Source organism: Magnolia sinica, chromosome 13, assembly GCF_029962835.1.
Source record: "Magnolia sinica isolate HGM2019 chromosome 13, MsV1, whole genome shotgun sequence".
Taxonomy (NCBI): Eukaryota; Viridiplantae; Streptophyta; class Magnoliopsida; order Magnoliales; family Magnoliaceae; genus Magnolia; species Magnolia sinica.
In genome coordinates, this window is record NC_080585.1 from 73,957,207 (window position 1) to 73,966,421 (window position 9,215).

Here is a 9,215-nt window from a genome sequence, read left to right on the forward strand (position 1 = left end):
GAGGTAGGCATGGTGGTATGGGACACCGTGGTCGAGCTGTTGGCCTACGCTGGGGTGACAAGCCTCCCTGTAGTGACCAGTGAGTAACCCAAACTCGTGACGAGCCTCATGATCAGGTGACGAGCCTCTCATAGTGACCTCGAGTATAAAATAGGCCTACGCGGATGGTGACGAGCCTCCCGTAGTGACCTCAAGTGTAAACTCATGAACTTGCATATCCACTGCTTTCAAATTAGGGGTGATGTTGCCCTATAACCTACCTATCGTATGTGATTAACTAGGATTGATGACCCTAGATGGATCATTGTTTGGGTAAATGATATAAATGGAGGTACCTTAGCTTTTCGAATCTACTATATGAATAAGCCTAATAAATACTTGGTTAATATGACCATGCACCGCACTGTATACCTTTAGTGAGGAAGTGCATAGTGGGAGTTATATGTGCAATTGTGAGGTGAAGTTGCCGAGGGAGTGCAGGAGAGGGCATGCATCATTACAGCTCACCATTCCTGCATTAACAGGAGTACTTAGGACCTGATTGTTGTATTGCTTTATCATTACTGCTTGACTGAATTGATAACATGTTGACCTTTGCCTTATAGTACCACTGAGTTGATCACTCACTCCCACTTTGGGACAGTGTTTTAAAACACCAACCAGACTCTATTTTAGTTGCATATGGTGATACAGCTTACGAGGCAAAGCCAGACTTTTTTGACGATGAGGAGGAGTTCTCCTATGTACAACTATCAGGCGGGTCTATGTAGACCATGTACTGATCGACGGGATTACAGGGACTACATGATTTAGTCAAACATTCAAATTTTGTCATTTTGTATATTTTGGAACAAAATATGTATATATTCAGCCCAGTAACACACTTATACTCTAGAGGTTGTGAAACACACATATACTTTATATATCTATCACAGTCTTCCACTTGCTTAATTTATCTCTCTCTGGAGTATGATATACTGATTTAGTGTAATCCCATTCATGTTTAATGCATTAATACGGACAACATTTAATCATCATTATCTATGTTGCATAAGTGATCTGACAGATCTCGAGAGTTGAGCCTTTATCCGACCCTCGAAATTTGGGGTGTTACAATTGTTGATCTGATATCTTAGTTGAGTAACTCGTAGTCTCGAATATATTTTTGAACTGGATCCTCTTGAGGTTTCCCTTGAATTGGAATTTGATTAAGGAATCCTTGAAGAGTAGCCGCTTATCCATTCCTCCAACAAAAGTTTGGATGATTTCTCCAACTAGGATTGTATGTATTGCCGGTGGGTCCTTGAAAGGTCTTTGATAACTATTCACGGTATTAGATTGCTCATTTAGTGCCTCTTGAATGCAGGTATTGTTGGATAATTTTCAGTTGTGTGAACGTTGCAAGCACAAATACCGCAAATAGTTTCCTAACCCTTATCCTTCTTTAGTTCCATGGCCTTGAATTTCCTTATAAGATTAGCTACTTTAGCATTGATATCATCATCCTCTTTCAAAAGGTATATTCTGCACCTCTCCTTTGATTGAGTGGGCCTAGACGTGGTGGTTGATTTTGAGGAGATGTCCCATGATTGTGCAGTTTTAGCAAGTTTGTCAAAGTAATCCCACACCTCATCGACATTTTTATTCATGAACTCCCCATTGCACATTATCTCGATGAATTAGCACATGGAAGATGCCAGTCCATCATGAAAGAAAGTTGTTATGTGCCACGTTTCAAAACCGTGTTGTGGGCATGCATTGATGAGATCCTTGAACCGTTCCTAACATTGGAAGAATGTTTCATCTTCCTTTTGGGCAAAGTTCATAATCGACTTCTTGATGGTGTTTGTCTTATGGTATGGAAAGAAATTTTTTTATGAACTCTATCATGTCATTCCATGTGCCTATAGATCACGAACGTAGTGAGTGCAACGTCTTAGCTTTCTCTTTCAAGGAGAAAGGAAACAGTTTCAGCCTGACTGTATCCTCATGCACGTTAGGAAAGTATAAAGTGGCTATCACCTCGTCAAATTCTTGCAAATGTAAGTGTGGACTTTCATATTCAAGTCCAAGGAACTTCGGAAGGAGTTGGATTACTCTAGGCTTGATGTCCATGTTTCCTGTATTTTCTAGAAAAACTATATAGGAAGGTGTGCTCACCCCCACCGGTTGTAAATAATCTCATAAAGTATGAGGTGGGGGTGCATGGTACACCTTTTTCTCATCCTAGACTTCCGCAACTCAAGGTCATGGCTAATTCATTGGTTAATTCATAGGTTGACTTGCAGTCATAACCTCAATTAACTCTGAATATCTCGAGTGATGTCTATTCCTGTGATAGATAGATAACCCCTCAACTAATCCTCCTTCACTCAAAAGACGATGAGTGTTGTCATGGACCCACTTGGCATGAAACACTCTCAGCCTTCAATTTCAAACTCCAACTTAAACCTAAAAGAAAGAAAGGAAATAAAAATCTAGAAATAAAGAGAGAGAGAGAGAGAGAATTAGAAAGAAGTTACCAAATTAGAAGTTACCAAATTAAGATCCTGCAAAACAAAACAAAAAAAACAAGTTAGTTTCTAAAAATAGAAATTCTAAAATTAGAAAGTTTCTAAAAACAAATTAGGAGAGTAAACTAGTTTCTAAAAAGAAAAAAATTCTAAAAATAGAAAATAGTAAGTTTTCAAAAAGAGAAAAAACTAGTTTCTAAAATCAAATTAGGGGAGTTTCTAAAATTAGAATTAGAAACCTAAGTTAGTTTTTAAAATAATTAAGAAAAATACTAATCCTAAAAATAGAAAATAGAAAACCCTAATCTTCAAATAATTCCAAAACTAGCCAATCTTAAAAAATGCAACGGTTAGTCCCCGGCAATGGCTCCAAAAACTTGTTCACAACCTTAAGTGTAGGGTCTCGATGTAGTAATAATCTCGGTGAGATCGAGGTCGAATCCACAAGAACTAATCTTGTATTTTTTTAAAAGTAACTAGAACTAGAAGTAGAAGAAGATTTAAATCTATAACTGAAATATTTGAGAGAGAAATTGTGAATAATGTAATTGAAACTTGTGAATTTAAAGGTGAGAACTAGGGTTTCCTGGGATCCACTTACAGCTATTAGGATGTTTCCTTATTTGATTCAAGGCACTCAATTGGAATTGGGGTCCTATCCTATCAAATTGGTAGATATTCAATTAACTCATATCTGAACATCCATCGACCTAATTCTCAACGAATGAAAGTCATTAAGATTTGAAGTGATTCCATCACCTAACCATGCCCAAGGAATGATGGTAGACAACAGGATATACCGATCTAACAACCAACATAGGAGAATTGTGAGAGTTAAAGGGATTTCGTCACTCATCCATGCCTAAGGGACGATGGAGAACAACAAGACTTACTAACTTCACACTCTCCAAGCAGAATAAGAAGATACTTTAAGCTATTGCAGATCCATTGTAATTTAAGTCACAACAAACCATTAAACACTAAAAGTATTTCTTAAATATCAAACTAGAATCAAAGGAGTTCAACAATTAACTAGAATCAAACAAGAAAAACATCTCGACCACGCTACAAGCTTTACCTCTTAGCCCTAGCTAAGGGATCTAGCCAACCATAGACATGATTGGATTAAAAACCCTAGAAGAGAGCATTCAAAACTAAGAAGAAGGGAAGAAGAACTCTTGGGAAGCGGCTCTGCCCTTTTGCTCTGCTCCTCCAAACCCTCGATATCCCCAAAACTCCATATGAACCCATATTTACAGCTGTAACGCCCTGAAATTCGGGGGTCGAGCATAACTCAGCTCCCGAGTTCCAAAACATCACTTATGCAACATATTTAATGAAGGATGTATGTTGACTGTATTAGTGCATAAAACATGGAATAGATTAAGCCAAAACACAGATATGATTCAGGGATAAGTAAATAAAATAAGCGGAAGACTTATAGGAAAATATGTGTACAAGTGTAAATCCCTGAAGTACATATACAAGCCAGGTCGAATAAAAGTTTTATTTAACAAAATTATAAGTATCAAGTTACATCATTTCAGATCCCAAAAATAATCCCAGAGATCCCGCGCATCAGACCGAGGCTCACTAGAACCCATCTAAAAACTGCATATATGAGAAGGCAGCCTCGTCGTCATCCAGCTCCCGCTCTGCCTCAGACGTCGCATCCACATCTGCAACATCAGGGCCTAAGACAGAGTCTGGTGGGTGTTTAACACCGCCCCAGAAACGTGGGAGTGAGTGATCAACTCAGTGGAACAATAAGGCACTGGTTAACATGTTATCAGTTCAATCAAACAGTAATGATAAAGCAGGACAATTAAATAAATCCTAAGTACTCTTGTTAATGCAAGGATGTATGCAACATGATGCGTGCCCTCACGCGTACACCCTCAGTGTCTTCATCTTACGTTACACATGACATCGCCTCAAAGTGTGACACATCTATAAAGCACATGCAAATGCGGTGCATGGATATGATTACCGAGTTGTTATTAGTCCATTTCACACAGCAGGATTGGGAAGCTAAGATACCTTCCTCATATCACCATCCAAACCATGATCCATACTAGGGTCGTCAATCTTAGACATCTCATATGATCATATAGTTGAGGTCGTAGCAAAGGGCTCGTCACCAATCAATGCACGCCTTTCACGCCCTTACTACCACAGTTCGGCTCGTCACCTCCTTGCGGTATCTAGGTATGCTCGAGGTCACTACAAAGGGCTCGTCACCAATCAATGTAGGCCGACAGCACGAATATAGTGTCCCATACCACCATAACCGGCTCACGAGGTTAGTTGCTCACTGGTCACTACGGGGAGGCTCGTCACCCAGCGTAGGCCGACAACTCGATCACGGTGTTCCATACCACCATGTCCGGCTCATGAGTCTTTGTGGATCAAGTACCATAGTCAATAGGATTTCACTGTTGAGTTCGTTACCCTAGATTCAAACAATAACATCCATACATGGTAAACATACATCGGACAACCGGGTTACTTGACGAACTCGACTAACACGAGCGCACGTTGAATTGAACGACATAGAGTGCGCAAACACTCCGCGTGGCCAAATCACTGCCGCCAACTCTAATACGGCTCGGGCTCGTCTAATACGTCCTACGTGGCGAAAGCAATCTCAACCACGAACATAGGGTCAATTACTGATTTTCTGGACTAATGCATAGTCCCAAACACCTTACGCTACTACAGATACTCATATGGAATGTAAAACAGTAATGGAACAACAACTCAAATCATGGTACATACACATCTGAAGAATATCAACTTAACATAAATGTAAGCATAGGAGATGCTTGAATTTAAATAACATGGAATGTAACTTGCATAAGGGAAATCATGCGCATCAATAGGAGTATTGAGAATCACTTCTCAACGCCCACAATTAGTGTAATTAGTTACAATTAAATCATTCATGCATTTCTACCAACACTTAGCATACATGGAACAACATACATGACGTATGTTGGAATACATGCACTTAGACAATTCCTTTTACCAAGGAGTTGTCATACATGCACCAAGCATACATACATGACAAATAATCATGGCAAACACAAGTGCATATTTTATACGTATACGGTACTTTATAAATACACATAGAGTACACAAATCTCAACATAGCACATGCATATCAGGAAAGCAATGTAAACTCAACATTTGGCATGTGAAATCTCATCCATAACAAGAATAAATCACTAACTGGGATTGAAAGCCTTGAAAACCATAACCTATACACTTAAAGTCCACACCTTAAGCGAAGAAAGAACCACCGAACTGATTTAGACGAGTTGTCTTCGTCAACGGCGCTAGAATACCCTAAAACAAGGATAGAAATGAGATACAACAACACCAAGACTAATCTAAGCTCTAACACAGGTTAGGGTTAGGTTAACTTACCCCAAAAGAACTCAGAACCGTCAGAAGAACGATTCAAAGCAAAGATTCAAAGATGAAGAAGAACAAGGAAGAATCCAAGATGATTCACCAACTTATCTCTCTCACTTTCTCTCTCTTTTCCACTCTCTTTCCAAGCTAGGGTTAGAGAAAATCGTATGGAAAAGAGAGCTAGGGTTTAAGGACTATAAATAGGCCTTTACTTGATGAAAATAACCCCATGGTCAAGGTATACTTAGGTTATAACCAAAGTAAGCCTTTCTCGATCCAACGAAGCACTTCTGGTGGGCCTATAACCACGAAAGGTCGGACTTAAGCTCCTTGACCATGGATCTAGGTCAAGCTGAGTTTTCATACCGATCGGCTCTTCAGATCAGCCGTGGCGGACCACACTCAATTCAACGGTCACGAAAACTCGATCAGGTCCACAAGCACTAGGATATGCCTGGGCCAACTATCCTGATCAGAGGGTGAAATTGGGTCAGAATCCAACAGTCAGATAGCTTAAAATCATCGTGCAAGCGACATGACTCAGATTTCATAAAAAGCTTAATAAATTCCAACCGTTCTCACATTCTTCACTCCGAGCTCAAACAAATCGACCCAGAACATCACATGGACTTGATTTTCGAGGTGATGGTCAAGCCCAACTCGGTGACCGCAACAGCCTAAGATCATCGCCATCGGACTTTCGACGCGCGGTCCAGGTCCGATCCAGATCTTTCAAAAATTCCCCAGAACAACTGGATTTAGCGATGGATCCCAGATTTCAGAGTAATGTAGCGCTCACTAATCCACACATTTAGAGCCATGCAGATACAATTTAAAGTGATTGATGCGGATTTCACAAGCAATCGAGTAAAGCGCTAATTACCCCAAAACAACTACTAAAGGAAAGATTAGCACAGAAAATTCCAAGGTCATTACAACAGCCTTGTTCGCATAAATTCGCAAAACAACATCAAATTTACACTCTCTACGATAGTTCTGCATAATTCTTCAATGTCATCGAACAACCTTCGATGTCATCGACGGATGTATCCAATTTATCCAGTGACTAAACTTGATTTTCCTCTAATTCTTCGATGTCATCGAAGACTGGCTTCAATGTCATCGAACTATCTTCGATGTCATCGAAGATTGCATCCAATTTGTCTAGCAACTAAGCTCAATTTTTCTGTAATTCTTCGATGTCATCGAACAACCTTCGACGTCATTGAAGACTGACTTTGATGCCATCTAAGACTAGCTTCGATGACATCAAAGCTCAAATCCTGTGAATTTCTGCACCAATTTCTGCACTTCCTTCCTTTTCCACTTGATTTTCTTAAATCTTGGGGTCTTAAAATCTTCAGTCTTGGTCTCCAAAGATCCATTCTTTGCTTGATGATTCTTGAGCATTAAATCCATGCTTTTAACACTCTTTTCAATCCAAGCTCCAAGATTCACCTTGCAACACAAACATGTATAAAATATACCATTAAGGATTATCATGTTCATAAAACCAAGATATAAACGGGGGATAATATGCAATATTTGACCCTCAATAGTAGCCACTTCGATGTGTATCTTTCATCATAGCCATTAATTAGGTGTAGTATGAAGTGAAGATAAAAGAATTAGCCTGATCCGAAATTTGGAGGTGCCACATTGTATGAACTTAGAGGCTTCATGAGCAATTTTACATTCTTCCATTAATGTGGCCCATATGATTTTTTTCATTAGGCCAAACTTTTATATGTACATTCCATTAAGAGTTATCACCTCCTAGACAGAGTGGATTTACATATACAACATGGTGAGTATTGTGCACGGCTACATAAAATATGTGTTGTAGGTGATTTCGATCCTTCTAGAATTATACACTAGCATATATTGATTCAAATTAAACCAACTAAATAGTCAATTTCCTAGTCACTATGAGGGCATTTGGATCGTAAGTTACTTAAGATAAGTTACTTATGCCTCAAGTAGCTTATCATGGTTTCCACTTGTTAAGTTGAAGTGATTAACTTTAAATACAAAAGTTACTTATAATTGATCTTAAACCAAAGTTATCTAAAATAAGTTAATTCCTACTATTGTAAGTAGAAAAAGTAAGTTATTTGGTGGTATCCAAATGTGCCCTAAGTGATATTGCCAAAACCAAATTGATTGAGCAATCTTAACCTTTGATTCATGACCTCTCATTTGTGAAAATACTTGTTATGGGGAAAATTAAACTGACCTGCTATATGGACACGCATACATCAATGAAAGACTAGGGTGATGCTGACGAAGAATCGCCTGCACATGCTCCTCGAACCACCTTTGCACTGGTTATACAAGTGAGCCGACCTATGGTTAATACCGAGCTAGTGCTCAAGAAATAAGACCAAATGAACGACTTATTTACCAGACTGAACTACTTGAGAACAAAGCTCAGAGATAGGACCGAGCTCTAGCTTAGAGATAGAACTGAGCTTTCGAGCTAGTCCGTCGAATCGTGAGTTGAGCTGACCAACCTTGACCTAGGGTAAAGAATATTCGGATAGAATCCTGCATCATACCGAGTAAAGAAGGATCCGACGAATCCTAGCTGAAGATCATGGCAATTGAGGTGAACTCGGCAATATTATCGAAAGTAAATCCCTACTCAAATTTAGATCCTTTAAATGTATCTTATCAGGATATGCAAGCCGCCTAAAGGACCCTATAAATACATCTGTTATATTAGAAGGTACATAGACCAAAAAATCCCCTATAAAAGCCTTATTCCTGTGATAAATATAGCATATAACTTAGGCATCGATGGGTACTCGGCCAACACCTGCGCCCCCATTTTCCTTTGTTTCTTGCTAGTGTAGGTATCTAAGTGCCATCAGATGCCATCGTAAGTATATCCAGGTTCAAACAATAACAATTTGACATCGTCTATGGCAATGACAACAAGACATTAAACATGGGGTTGGCGCAGCCTATTATCCTCCCCATCTCCTAGCTCAATGATAAATAAGAAATTGAGGGCATTGGTTTCCTCCAAGCCTGTGCAGGAGGAACAACCTAAGAATCTTCAGGCCTCCCAATCAGGCCCCCAGTCTTAGCCAACCTCGCCAATAATCACCTAAAGATCTTGAAATAAAGGAAGCATGCTCATCTACTTAGAGAACCAAGTGGAAGATTTCACCATTAACATTGACCACATCATGAGGTTGTTAGAAAGGAAGCCGCCCCAATTATCAAAACATAGAGTTATGGCCAGCAACTGAGCAATCTTGTCCAGTACCCGCGCCTTCC

At 39.4% G+C, this 9,215-nt stretch overlaps 1 non-coding gene across 1 annotated transcript; it reads left to right on the plus strand.

The window, feature by feature from the left end:
- The first annotated feature begins 1,737 nt into the window (after nucleotides 1-1,737).
- On the plus strand, nucleotides 1,738-1,844 carry LOC131224527 (small nucleolar RNA R71). Its single transcript, XR_009161003.1, has one exon. It is a non-coding gene; the product is annotated as a small nucleolar RNA R71 (small nucleolar RNA).
- The last annotated feature ends 7,371 nt before the right edge of the window (nucleotides 1,845-9,215 follow it).